General features: G+C 43.4%; 1 long non-coding RNA gene and 1 other non-coding gene across 2 annotated transcripts; both read right to left on the minus strand.

Annotated features, from left to right (window-relative positions):
* Positions 1 to 7,661: 7,661 nt before the first annotated feature.
* Positions 7,662 to 7,852, minus strand: LOC123489879. Its single transcript, XR_006660729.1, has one exon. It is a non-coding gene; the product is annotated as a U2 spliceosomal RNA (small nuclear RNA).
* Positions 7,853 to 8,132: 280 nt separating this feature from the next.
* On the minus strand, positions 8,133 to 9,002 carry LOC121562238. Its single transcript, XR_006660728.1, has 3 exons — positions 8,733 to 9,002; positions 8,258 to 8,311; positions 8,133 to 8,173 (listed from the first exon to the last, which is right to left on the minus strand). It is a non-coding gene; the product is annotated as an uncharacterized LOC121562238 (long non-coding RNA).
* Positions 9,003 to 13,907: the final 4,905 nt, after the last annotated feature.

Genomic DNA, 13,907 nt, shown 5'->3' on the forward strand with positions numbered 1-13,907 from the left:
AGGTACACTTCAACTCGTGAGAGACCGGAATCTAAAACAGAAATCCAGAAAATCACATTGTATGATTTTTAAGTAATTAATTTGCATTTTATTGCATGACATAAGTATTTATGATATGAGCTATGATAAAAATTAAAGACCTCTACATGCTTTGTAAGTAGGAAAACCTGCAAAATCGGCAGTGTATCAAATACTTGTTCTCCCCACTGTATATGTGTACAGTGGAAAAATACAGCCCGCCTAAAGCGGGGTGGGACTTTTACTCTGATGTGTGTGTATAAAAGATGGACTCTGAACTTGAGAGGGCAGAGCGCTCTCAATGAATAAAGGCTGACCATTGCAGAATTGGGTCATTGTTTAATTTATTTAAACTAGAGATTTACACCTCAGGAATTATTCAAAGATTTAAGAAGTGTTTGACTTCAACTATTGCGATAACAATTCTCGTGACAATAACCTACATACTTATTAACTTAACTAGATCTTTCCTTATAGCACTCAACCACACGACTGGACAATAATCAAGATAAGACAAATCTGGAACCTGTAGAACTTGCTTTTTAGAGTGTGGTGTCAAAAATGCAGAGCATCTATTCTGGACAGACCTCTCCCCATCTTTATAACCATTGAATCTATATGTTTTGACCATGACAGTTTACAATCTAAGGTAATGCCAAGTAATTTAGTCTCCTCAACTTGTTCAACAACCACACCATTCATTACCAGATTCAGCTGAGGTCTAGAACTTAGGAAATGATTTGTACCAAATACAGTGCTCTTAGTTTTAGATGTTCAGGCCAGTTTATTACTGGCCACCCATTCAAAACAGACTATACTGGCATCATCCATGCAAGTCTCAGTAGCATGAAATAACATCTACCTTCCCATTGAAACAGTTAATCATGAAACAGTTGTACTGCACTTTTCATGCACAGTGGAAAGTTGGAATGAACCTGCTCTTACCATGAGAAACAGATTTCCCAATCTTCTCCTCCTTCTCTTCATCTTTAATGTTGACATTCAGCTCCAGTGTTTGACTGCAGTCTTCCAGCTTCACTGATGCCATCTCTGGTACCTGCCGGGTGCAAACTGGACTCGACTGTCAATCAGGACCCAGTGACTGTAGGTTTGGACTCAGTGTGTGGAAGGAGAGAGGCAGGCTGGGTTTGTCCTCACTGTTGATGTTACAGGCCTCAGACTTAATCCTAGTCGGCCTGTAGTGATAAAGAGAAACAGACAACAGTCTTGACAGTTCTGGAACTTTCTTTATCCTCAAAAAATATATTATATTTCTTCTTGTTCAATTACCTAATTTCAACAGATCAGGTAGCTAAACAATGACAAAACAACATTCATTCACATTAGACAAGTGCACAAAAATTACACAAAGCAACTGCAGAAATGAATAAATGACTCAAAAACTATTTAGAACAAGGTTACAGTTTGTTTAGGCAGCACTTGAGCTATTTTCCTTAATAACCCTTATCTTCACTGTATTTTTTCACTCAAAATAATAATATTCACAGACTGACCAGGGACACACTCCAACACTCAAACGTAATTTACAAACGCAGTATTTGTGTTTAGTGAGTCCTGCCAGATCAGGGGCAGTAGGGGTGACAATCGTGATATTGATAGGTGAGTGAATTGGACCATATTGCTGTCCTGCCTCAGCATTCGAAATGTAAACGTACTTTTGGATGTCAGGGAAAATGTATGGAGTAAAAAGTACAACTTTTCTTTAGGAATGTAGTGGAGTAAAAGTTGTAATAAATATAAATAGTAAATACAAATCCCCCAAAACGACTTCAGTAGTACTTCAAAGCCTATTTACTTTTACATTTCAGTCATTTAGCAGAAGCTCTTATCCAGAGCGACTTACAGTAGTGAGTGCACACATTTTTCATACGGCTCCCCAGTGGGAATCGAACCCACAACCCTGGCGTTCAAAGCGCCATGCTATATAACTGAGCCACACAGGACTACTTAGTTTTTACACCACTGCAATTGTATTTCCTGTTCACAACATAGTAACGACTATAGATAAAGATAGAAACAACTGAATGCCTCTGAATATTAGTACACATGTAGAAAACGGATAAACATTCCATTCAGCTTCAAAACAGTAGTGCAACCGTGAAATTGTCTCTCTCTCATGCACCTGCATTGCTACACCATTCATAGACGCTAACTGCTTTAGTGCCTCTTGACGATAGTATCTTCTGACTGGGGGAGTTTTGTTAAGAGCCTCAACATTAACACGCATCGCTTGCGGTACGTTTTTGGAAACATAAGGAACATATCTTTCATATCAGCTAAATATAATTTTCTGCTGCACCTGCACTTATTTGGACAGTGAGAGACAGAATAACAACAACAAAAATCCAGAAAAACGCATGTCAAAAATGTTATAAATTGATTTGCATTTTAAATTAGGGAAATAAGTATTTGACCCCTCTGCAAAACATGACTTAGTACTTGGTTGCAAACCCCTTGTTGGCAATCACAGAGGTCAGACGTTTCTTGTAGTTGGCCACCAGGTTTGCACACATCTCAGGAGGGATTTTGTTCCACTCCTCTTTGCAGATCTTCTCCCAGTCATTAAGGTTTCGAGGCTGACGTTTGGCAACTCGAACCATCAGCTCAATCCACAGATTTTCTATGGGATTAAGGTCTGGAGACTGACTAGGCCACTCCAGGACCTTAATGTGCTTCTTCTTGAGCCACTCCTTTGTTGCCTTGGCCGTGTGTTTTGGGTCATTGTCATGCTGGAATACCCATCCACGACCCATTTTCAATGCCCTGGCTGAGGGAAGGAGGTTCTCACCCAAGATTTGACGGTACATGGCCCCGTCCATCGACCCTTTGATGCGGTTAAGTTGTCCTGTCCCCTTAGCAGAAAAAACACCCCCAAAGCATAATGTTTCCACCTCCATGTTTGACGGTGGGGATGGTGTTCTTGGGGTCATAGGCAGCATTCCTCCTCCTCCAAACACGGCGAGTTGAGTTGATGCCAAAGAGCCCGATTTTGGTCTCATCTGACCACAACACTTTCACCCAGTTCTCCTCTGAATCATTCAGATGTTCATTGGCAAACTTCAGACGGCCCTGTATATGTGCTTTGTTGAGCAGGGGGATTCTTGCGGGCGCTGCAGGATTTCAGTCCTTCACGGCGTAGTGTGTTACCAATTGTTTTCTTGGTGACTATGGTCCCAGCTGCCTTGAGATCATTGACAAGATCCTCCCGTGTAGTTCTGGGCTGATTCCTCACCGTTCTCATGATCATTACAACTCCACGAAGTGAGATCTTGCATGGAGCCCCAGGCTGAGGGATATTGACAGTTGTTTTGTGTTTCTTCCATTTGCGAATAATCGCACCAACTGTTGTCAACTTCTCACCAAGCTGCTTGCCGATGGTTTTGTAGCCCATTCCAGCCTTGTGTGGGTCTACAATATTGTCCCTGACATCCTTGGAGAGCTCTTTGGTCTTGGCCATGGTGGAGAGTTTGGAATCTGATTGATTGATTGCTTCTGTGGACAGGTGTCTTTTATACAGGTAACAAGCTGAGATTAGGAGCACTCCCTTAAGAGTGTGCTCCTAATCTCAGCTCGTTACCTGTATAAAAACACCTGGGAGCCAGAAGTCTTTCTGTTTGAGAGGGGGTCAAATACTTATTTCCCAATTTATAACATTTTGACATGCGTTTTTCTGGATTCATTTTGTTATTCTGTCTCTCGCTGTTCAATTAAACCTACGATTAAAATTAGACTGATCATTTCTTTGTCAGTGGGCAAAAGTACAAAATGAGCAGGGGATCAAATACTTTTTTCCCTCACTGTATGTTTGTGAAAGTGATGAGTATTGACGTTTCTCAATGTTAAAACAGAGCATCGGAATTGTAGTTTACACAGAGCCAAATGTGGGACGAATATAATGGCTGAAAACCCTACATACGGAGAAGGGATTTTGAGAGCTACTGCACTGAAGTCCGTTAAAGGGGCACATAGCAGCTATTTCTCAATGCTTGAAATGCATATAATAGTAACTTTGAGCACCCCCAGAAAACATTCACAAATTACAAACTCATAAATCCATTTTTATAATACTGTAATATTGTTCCAAAAGTTGGGTTTGAGGTTCTCCAAATCAAATACTAAAACGTATAGTACAATCCTTGGTGGGCACCAGTTTACCATGGACTGTAGGCTACAGTAGGCTCACCATTTACGATCTTGCTTTAGGGCCTTTCCGGCCGTCTTCGTGGTTATATGCAGGAAGCATAAATTGTACAATTGTAAGCTAATAAATACTTTTCCAAGATAGAACTCATGTATATTTATGCAATAAGGCCCGAGGAGGTGTGTTATATAGTCAATATACCACGGCTAAGGGGGCTGTTAGGCACGATGCAATGCCTCAGTCGCCTAATTGCTATTATAAACTGGTTACCAACATATGTAGAACAGTAAAAAATATATATATTTTTTTTTGTCATACCTGTGGTGTATGTCTGATATACCACGGCTTTCAGCCAATCAGCATTCAGGGCTCGGACAACCCCGACCACCCAATGTATATTTACTACAGTAAAATAATATACTGCACCAACTACATAAATATCTGATAGGGGCCATTATCCTCTACGTGGACTTTAAACGAACAGCAGAATGGACGACGCCATTTTAACAGCTCGTAAGATTATACATTTGTACACAAAACCAATAACATGTCAAACGAACACAGAAATCTCAAATTGTTTATTTTATTAATTTACTTTGACGAAATTATGTACATCCACTCAGACAAATCGCAAATCTCTAGCTATGTGACTTGTAAAATAGTTTTTGTCACGTTCTTTCACTCACTCCGTTTGACACAAAAAATAACACATCAAACCTTTACCAAACGGGAGAATAACTTGACGTATTTGTTAACTAGCATGTTATGACATGTTCTTTCGACATTAGAATGTTTAAACGTGCTATTACATACCTCTAGTAATAAATAGAAACGGACACAAAGGTTATCTTCTTGACTGCACAGTTCAGACGCTTTCTTTATTGTGAAGAATGGTGCCCGCCTGCCCGGAACTTCCTGTTCCCCCACTACTAACGGTCCGTTCATTCCGAGATCAGATTACAACATTTCATTAAATTACAAAAAAAAAAGTGTAAACTGTAGGAATTTATTTCCCTTTATAGTTTATTAGGCTAAGCATGACCTACATCCAAATAATTTCTCTAGGGTTGGAACCGGTTCAGGGAACAGAACCGAAAAATTATGTAAAAAAGAACCGGAAACTAAAGTGTTCTATACTTTTCAGGAACAGCACAGTTATTTTAAAAGCATGTAATCCAGGTAATAACCTTATTTTACTTTCCGGGTATGTTTTTCCAGTCCCACAAAAATCGCAACAAAGCTCACTCTAGAAACGTATTCCAGTTTCTGCCTGCCAGCTGGAATGGAAATCCTTGCCAGTGGGTGTGCGTGTGGAAACTACCTGCTCCTCCTCTGAAGCATAGGTTACTGTATCCTACTGACAACGTTACAAGCATGATTCAGAAATTAGGGGAGATATGTTTAATTTGAGATGAATGGATGAACTTTTTCAATGCTAGTTAAGGATACTATAGTCACCACGTTTCACATTGGATTTATTAACGACAAAAAGGTACGACCTGTTTTTAATTCTAGTGCTGCACTGCACTGCACAAACAAGGTTGTTAGCTAGCTAGCTAACATCTGCTCTGGTCCAACATTAAACCAACTCTGAAGTTCAGACATTCAAAGTTCCTCCATAGAAGCCGCTCCTCCGTAGGTATAATTATGTGGGCCTAATTCAGATAATGCAGGTCATAACACGATGCCCAGCTCTTCAATGCAAGCTTCCTCTATCCTCTAACATGCTCTCCACACCCGCAAAATGTCGCACCTTACACTGTGATTGGCAGCACAGTGTGCTCTGAATGATTTTCCTATACAGATACTCTGTGGTGTACTAGTGTATTTATAATAATAATAAAATAATATGCCATTTAGCAGACGCTTTTATCCAAAGCAACTTACAGTCATGCGTGCATACATTTTTGTGTATGGGTGGTCCCGGGGATCGAACCCACTACCTTGGCGTTTCAAGCGCCGTGCTCTACCAGCTGAGCTACAGAGGACCACTTTATTCTCCCACTTGGATGTCACTTCCACAAGCTTTAAATTGAGGGCCAGGTTGTCAGGATGGGTAATGTACTGTACACATTAATTACAAGTACTCCTAAAGATACACTTAATTTTAATTGGCTAAATCCTGTGTAACAACTAGTAATTACATTGTACTTGGCTAACATTACATGTACTATGCTTTGAAATAGTGTCTTATTCTTCATCTGGGATTTGGATATGTAAAATGTATTATAAAATGTATTTAATATATGTCTGATCAGGCTCAGGTAGCATCAGGTTTGTATTTTCATGCTCATCAAAGCTCTAATCAAATCCAGACATTTATAAGTGTTATAATGCTTTTGAATGACACTTCCGGTTTTACGGAAAATACCGGGTTACCCGGGAGAAGAGTTATTTATTCTCGGGATGGAACATTTGTATAATATCGAGGAAATATTAAACCCTGATGCGCATACCAGTTGATTCACAAGACACCAACTAAGTAACTTACATATACGGTATCTTCATTAGGCCTAATGGCATTTCATGTCCATGATAGGAAGTTTGTTGTAGTGACTCAGTAAGGCTAATTGTAAAAGTAACCCTCTAAAGTGCCATGTTTGTACAGTTTATTATGTGGAGGAAACATTTAGGCAGACAGGACCATACGCCAGGACCGCTCCGTAGGCCGCACTGTAGGCCTAGCTCTTACTGCAGTCCAGTGCCATGGACATCTTTGAAGTTTGGCCTCTAGTAATTTAGGACGGCAACTTTATGAAGGCCTCTTCACCGTGGTCTTATAGTACAAGGCTCTACAGACATGTAAAATAAAAACAGGCTATTTTTATTGTTCATATTATTTGCGTTGATGATGTATTGAAGTCAAGTGGTTCAACATTCAAATGCGACGGTCAGTGGAACACTTGCGCCACCAAGTGGACAATTGCTCAGTTCCCTTGTGGCATCAACGCTACCAGAGATATTTGATATAAAATCAAATGTTATGTCAATATTATTATCTCTAAATTGATTCCCCCACCCGTATTTCATATATTATTATTCCGATTTAGCTGTTAATCTGGATTTAATTTATAAACGCTTTCTGTCATTTCCGATTGGAGGGCAGATGACCATGTCACTTACGAACCTACAAATGTGTTACTTTGTAACAGTCTAAAGTGGTTATTCCCAACGTTGATCAACTCCCAATCTATGCCAATATTTATTTAAAGCATTATCTTTAAAGCATTATCACTGTACCATTTACACCCTGTATCCTGTGCATGTGACGAATAAACATTGATTTGATTAGATGATTAACGCACCATTCACATCAGCTATCATGGTCAATATAGCAGTGACTGACTTCACCATCACTTTCTAGCCATCATTGACATTGAGATGAAGATGGTCAAACGTGAAAATATAAAATACATCGTGATCCTAATGGAATATAACAAAGCAATTCTGTTGTCTTTGCCTGATTTATCTTTACAATGACAGGGGGTGCACCGTTCCTGGAGGTACTGCAATACCAGGTCGATGCGTGGAGTGGACGGAGCAAGCCCCTATTCCATCTCCCTGTTCCAAAAATCAATTTAATATATGGTCCCCAGATAGGGGACGTATCAGATATTAAACTGATAAGGACAGATACTACACTTGATCTTAGCCAAAAGGCCGAGAAGCCTCATCTCCACTGCTTGAAGATCTGCAAAATAATAAAGACTCAACAGTTTTGCTGCAAGCAGTGTGACAATACAAGCCATGAGTACCAGGCAGGACATGGATCAAGGCCATGTGAAATACCTCCATCAAAATATCCACCCTTCATATATATTAGTAGTATTGATAACCATGTATCTGCTGACAGCCAAACAATTTGGAATTGATGTTGACAATACAAGAGAAGCAACATTTTGTAACATATAGGCTAGCATAATATACCTTTAATGTATCCAGCAGGCATCTCAGAAGCCACAGGATCATCAAGCAGGGATGGCAGCTCTTGGTCTAAAATATAAGAAAAAATCATGCTGTTATTGAAACTTTCTACATTTACGATTTCAAGATCAATATCTTGATGGCTAAATAAACCTGATTCTGATGCTCTGTCTTGGCCAGCTTCTTCCTGGCTGCCACTTGGACTAACTGAGAAAACAGAAGGAAAAACATGAAGACATACTTTGCTTTTGAAACTGGCACAGAACCAAACGTGAAGGGCTGTCAGTCAGGAGCTCAGTGGGAAGGTGAATGAATCCCAACAAAAATAAATGCTAAGAATTATTTATTTATTTATTATGCTTTTAGTTTGATGGCAAATACATACAGATATTTACAAACATGGTATCACACTTGTGTTTTACCCCAGAAGAAAAGGGTGATTTCACTACTGTTGTAAATACAAGTTTCACCCATACACAGCACCACAACTATTTGGAAAGTTCTAACAGTATGCACAAAGTAGTAATATGACTTTAAATAAAGGTTTGTAAAGCTATAATACTTCATACAATTCAATTGTTTACCCTAAAACTAATTGTTTACCCTAAAACTACAACCAGACACTTACTGTCGCTCTGGCTTGAGGTGGCACATGGCCTCAAGTCCTCTGCATCTGCAACGTCAGAGAATATCACAGATGTCAAACCGTTACCACATTTATAGTACACACTTAACAGATGTTCCTGTTCATCCCATACAGTTGGTAGGAACAGAACTTTGAGAAAGTAGGCTTGTTAATCACACTTGAAACATTATGTACCTTGTTGTAGGGTCTTTTCAAAGACACTGGCTCTTGAAGTTACTAGGATAGCCACATTAGCAGCTAATTAGCTTTTCATTTTTGGGGGGTAAATGCAGGTGAATATATGGATCAAAGTCACCTTGTCCTAGAGAGATTTACACTGTTATCAAAACGTTACGCCAGGGTAAGCCTATCTTCCACCCAATGTAAAGCTGGGATATATAAGATTTTTGTTGTTATTCTGTCCCTCACTGTTCAAATAAACCTACCATTAAAATTATAGACTGATAATTTCTTTGTCAGTGGGCAAACGTACAAAATCAGCAGGGGATCAAATACTTTTTTCACTCACTGTAAGATACCCCGTTAAAAAAATAATAATCTAAAATGTGAAGTTTTGTCACACAACACAATGCCCAGTTGTGTAAAGTACTTAAGTAGTATTTTAAAGTATTTTTACTTAAGTCGTTTTTTGGGTATCTGTACTTTACTTTACTATTTCTACTTTTGACAACTTTTACTTCACTACATTCCAAAAGAAAATGATGTACTTTTTACTCCATACATTTTCCCTGACACCTAAAAGTACTCGTTACATTTTGAATGCTTAGGACAGACAAATGGTCAAATTCACATAATTATCAAGAGAACATCTGAGTGTTGGTGTGCCCCTGGCTATCCATAAATACAATGTAAAATAAAATGGTGTCGTCTGGTTTACTTAATATAAGGAATTTGAAATTATTTATACGTTTACTTTGACTTTTGATAGTGAAGTATATTTTAGCAATTACATTTACTTTTGATACTTAAGTATATTTAAAACCACATAGTTATAGACTTTTACTCAAGTAGTATTTTACTGGGTGACTTTCAGTTTTACTTGAGTCATTTTCTATTAAGGTATCTTTACTTTTACTCAAGTATGACAATTGGGTGCTTTTCTACCACTGACAATGCCACAGATGTCTCAAGTTTTGAGGGAGCATGCAATTGGCATGCTGACTGCAGGAATGTCCACCAGAGCTGTTGGCAGATAATTTAATGTAATTTCTCTACCATAAGCCGCCTCCAACTTTGTTTTAGAGAATTTGGCAGTATGCCCAACCAGCCTCACAACTGCTGACCACTGTGTATGGCGTTGTGTGGGCGTGTGGTTTGCTGATGTCAATGTCGTGAACACAGTACCCCATGTTTACATTTACATTTACATTTTAGTCATTTAGCAGACGCTCTTATCCAGAGCGACTTACTGTCACGGTTAACTAAGCCAGAACCCAGAAGCAGACCAGGACACGGTACGTGAGACAAAGGTGAGTGTTTATTTATAGAGTCCGAGTGAAGCTGAATAATCCAGGGAACAGAGCGGGTGGCGTGGATGGGTTGTTGAGGGTGCAGTGGTTGGTCCGGTACTGGCTCGGCAGCCGCCGACCATCAGGCAGAGGTTGGGTGAAGGTTCCGGGTGAGAGACTGCAGACAGAACAAAACGGAGGTGAGTACACAGCAAATCAACAAGGTGCAAAACAACAAAACTAACGCTAGAACACAAAGGCTGATACGCTGACAAACATACTGTTCATGGCTAACGATCCGGCAGGAACTGGATGTTGGCCCAGAGCCTAAGAAGGGTGATGATCAGGACCAGGTGTGCAGATTGCTGATGGGATGCAGGTGCGGAAAACAAGAGCGCTCCCCGGAGCGTTCCCGAACCCTCGGGAAACTGGAGAATACGAGCAGGAAACACTAGTCACCAGACAGGGCCCGACTCAGACAGCCGGGATCGTTACAGTACCCCCCTCCGACGAACGCCACCGGGCGGACTTCCCGGAGCGCCAGGATGGAGGCGGTAGAAGTCACTGATGAGGTCAGCGTCTAGGACCTGTCGCCGCGGAATCCAACTCCTCTCTTCAGGGCCATACCCCTCCCAGTCCACGAGATACTGGAAACCCCGGCCCCGCCGTCTGGAATCCATGATGCGACGCACCGTGTAGGCAGGACCACCTCCGATCATCCGAGGAGGAGGAGGAGGAGGCGGAGGAGGCAACAGAGGACTGAGGAAGACAGGCTTGAGGCAGGAGACATGAAAGGTGGGATGGACTCTGAGCGTCCTCGGTAGTTTGAGTCGAACTGCCACTGGATTGATCACCTTCTCCAAGATGAAGGAAAATTAGACTCAGTCGGGAAGATTGTGGACAAAAGAACAACTCTAAGGAGTGCTCTGGCCCGAGCGGTGGCACGCCGAATATGGGCCTGAACAGAAGGCACTGAGAGCTCCTTCTCCTGAGAAGGAAACAGGGGAGGTTGGTAGCCATACAGGCACTGGAAGGGAGACATCCCAGTGGCAGATGTAGGAAGAGTATTGTGGGCATACTCAACCCAAGGCAACTGAGAGACCCAGGAGGTGGGGTTGGAAGAGACCAGACAGCGTAGCGTTGATTCCATCTTCTGGTTGGCTCTCTCCGCCTGACCATTGGATTGGGGGTGAAAACCAGATGTGAGACTGACCGTAGCTCCAATGGCCAAACAGAAGGACTTCCAGACAGCAGAGGTAAACTGAGGGCCACGGTCGGAAACGATATCACTGGGCAACCCGTGGACCCTGAAAACCTCCCTAACCAGGATCTCGGACGTCTCCGAGGCAGAGGGAAGCTTGGCAATTGGCACAAAGTGGGCGAACTTGCTGAATCTGTCCACGATAGTCAGAACGACCGTGTTCCCCTCAGAAGCGGGCAACCCCGTGACGAAGTCCAGGGCCAGATGCGACCATGGTCGCCGGGGAATAGGAAGGGGGTGAAGTAGTCCAGAGCTGGGCCGATTGGTACTCTTATTCTGCGCACACACTGGACAGGCAGCAACAAAACCCCGAGTATCCTCGGCCATGGCAGGCCACCAAAAACGTCTGCGAAGAAACGCCATAGTCCGAGCCACGCCAGGGTGACAAGCCATCTTGCTTGCGTGGGACCATTTGAGGACAGCAGGACGAACCGACTCAGGCACAAACAACCGACCGGGTGGACCGTTACCGGGACCGGGCTGAGTCCGAAGGGCCGCCAGCACCTCCTCCTCAATCTTCCACATAACTGCTCCCACGACGCAGTTCCGGGGGAGGATTGTCTCGGTCTTGGACCCACTCTCCTCCGTCTTGGAGAACATCCGGGACAAGGCGTCCGCCTTGCCGTTCTTAGATCCAGGTCGGAACGTCAGGGCAAACTTGAATCGTCCGAAAAACAACGCCCACCTGGCCTGACGGGGAGTTGAGACGTTTAGCCGATTGCACGTAAGCAAGATTCTTGTGGTCCGTCCAGACAATAAACGGTTGCTCCGCCCCCTCCAACCAGTGGCGCCACTCCTCCAAGGCAAGTTTCACCGCGAGAAGCTCCCGGTTACCCACATCGTAATTCCTCTCCGCAGGCGAAAGGCGACGAGAGTAGTAGGCGCAGGGATGGAGTTTACTGTCCGTGGAGCATCGCTGCGACAGGATGGCGCCAACTCCCACATCAGACGCGTCCACTTCAACGACGAACTGACGGGCCGTGTCCGGTTGAGAGAGAATCGGTGCGTTGGTGAATCGCCTCTTCAAATCCAGAAACGCTCGATCCGCCTCCGGATTCCACTTGAAGGTCCTGATGCTGGAAGTCAAGGCAGTTAACGGAGCGGCCACACGGCTGTAATCCCGGATGAATCTGCGGTAGAAATTCGCAAACCCCAAAAATCTCTGGAGCTGCAATCTCGTACCGGGCTGGGCCCATTCCAGAACCGCTCTAACCTTCTCCTGGTCCATCCTAATCTCTCCCCTGGAGATGATGTACCCGAGAAAGGATGTCGTGTGGGCGTGAAACTCGCACTTCTCGGCCTTCACGAACAGGCGATTCTCCAACAATCGCTGCAGAACCTGCCGGACATGCTGGACGTGGTCGGAAGGTTCCTTCGAGAAGATCAGAATGTCATCCAGGTAAACAAACACAAAGAGACCGATCATATCTCTCAGGACGTCGTTCACCATACTCTGGAATACCGCTGGAGCATTGGTCAGTCCAAACGGCATCACCTGATACTCGAAGTGACCCATCGGTGTATTGAAACCCGTCAACCACTCGTCCCCCTCTCTGATCCGGACCAGGTGATACGCATTGCGTAGGTCTAGCTTGGTGAACACCGTAGCACCCTGTAAGGAGTCGAAGGCAGAACTCATCAAGGGCAGGGGATACTTGTTCTTGATCGTGATGTCATTCAACCCCCGATAATCAATACACGGTCGAAGAGAGCCATCCTTCTTACCCACAAAGAAGAATCCTGCCCCCAGGGGTGATGACGAGGGGCGTAACGAGACCAGCAGCTAGGGACTCCTTGATGTAGGTCTCCAACGCCTCACGTTCAGGTCGGGAGATACTGTATAACCTTCCCTTGGGGTAGACAGCTCCAGGGACCAGGTTGATGGCACAATCATAGGGTCGGTGGGGAGGGAGTGACAGAGCCTTCTGCTTACTGAAAACTTCCCCCAAATCGTGATATGTCTCGGGAACCAGGGACAAATCTGGGGGTTTAGCCTCAATCACCTGACTGGGAACCGAATGGGGGCAGGCAGTCTTGAGACAGTTAGCATGACAATCAAGGCTCCAACTCGTTACCTTGCCCGTCACCCAATCGAACGTGGGATTGTGTTCCTTCAGCCAGGGGTATCCAAGGACCAGAGGAACATGGGAAGACGGCAGAATGAAGAATGAAATCATCTCAGAATGATTCCCCGACAACCGCATCTTAACCGGTTCAGTCCTCATCGTGATACGTGCCAGACTACTGCCGTTCAGAGTGGTCGCTTCAATGGCTTCCGGCAATTGCTCCTTGGAAAGCCCCAGCTGTTCCACCAACTCGGCATCAAGAAAGCTTCCATCGGCACCTGAATCGATAAAAGCGTTAAGCGCTAAGCTCTGATTCCTGTTCACAAGGGTAGCCGGGAAACGGGGTCTGACAGAGGTACTGAGAGGTTGAAACTGGCTCGCT

The sequence above is a fragment of the Coregonus clupeaformis genome, unplaced genomic scaffold (assembly GCF_020615455.1).
Source record: "Coregonus clupeaformis isolate EN_2021a unplaced genomic scaffold, ASM2061545v1 scaf3397, whole genome shotgun sequence".
Taxonomy (NCBI): domain Eukaryota; kingdom Metazoa; phylum Chordata; class Actinopteri; order Salmoniformes; family Salmonidae; genus Coregonus; species Coregonus clupeaformis.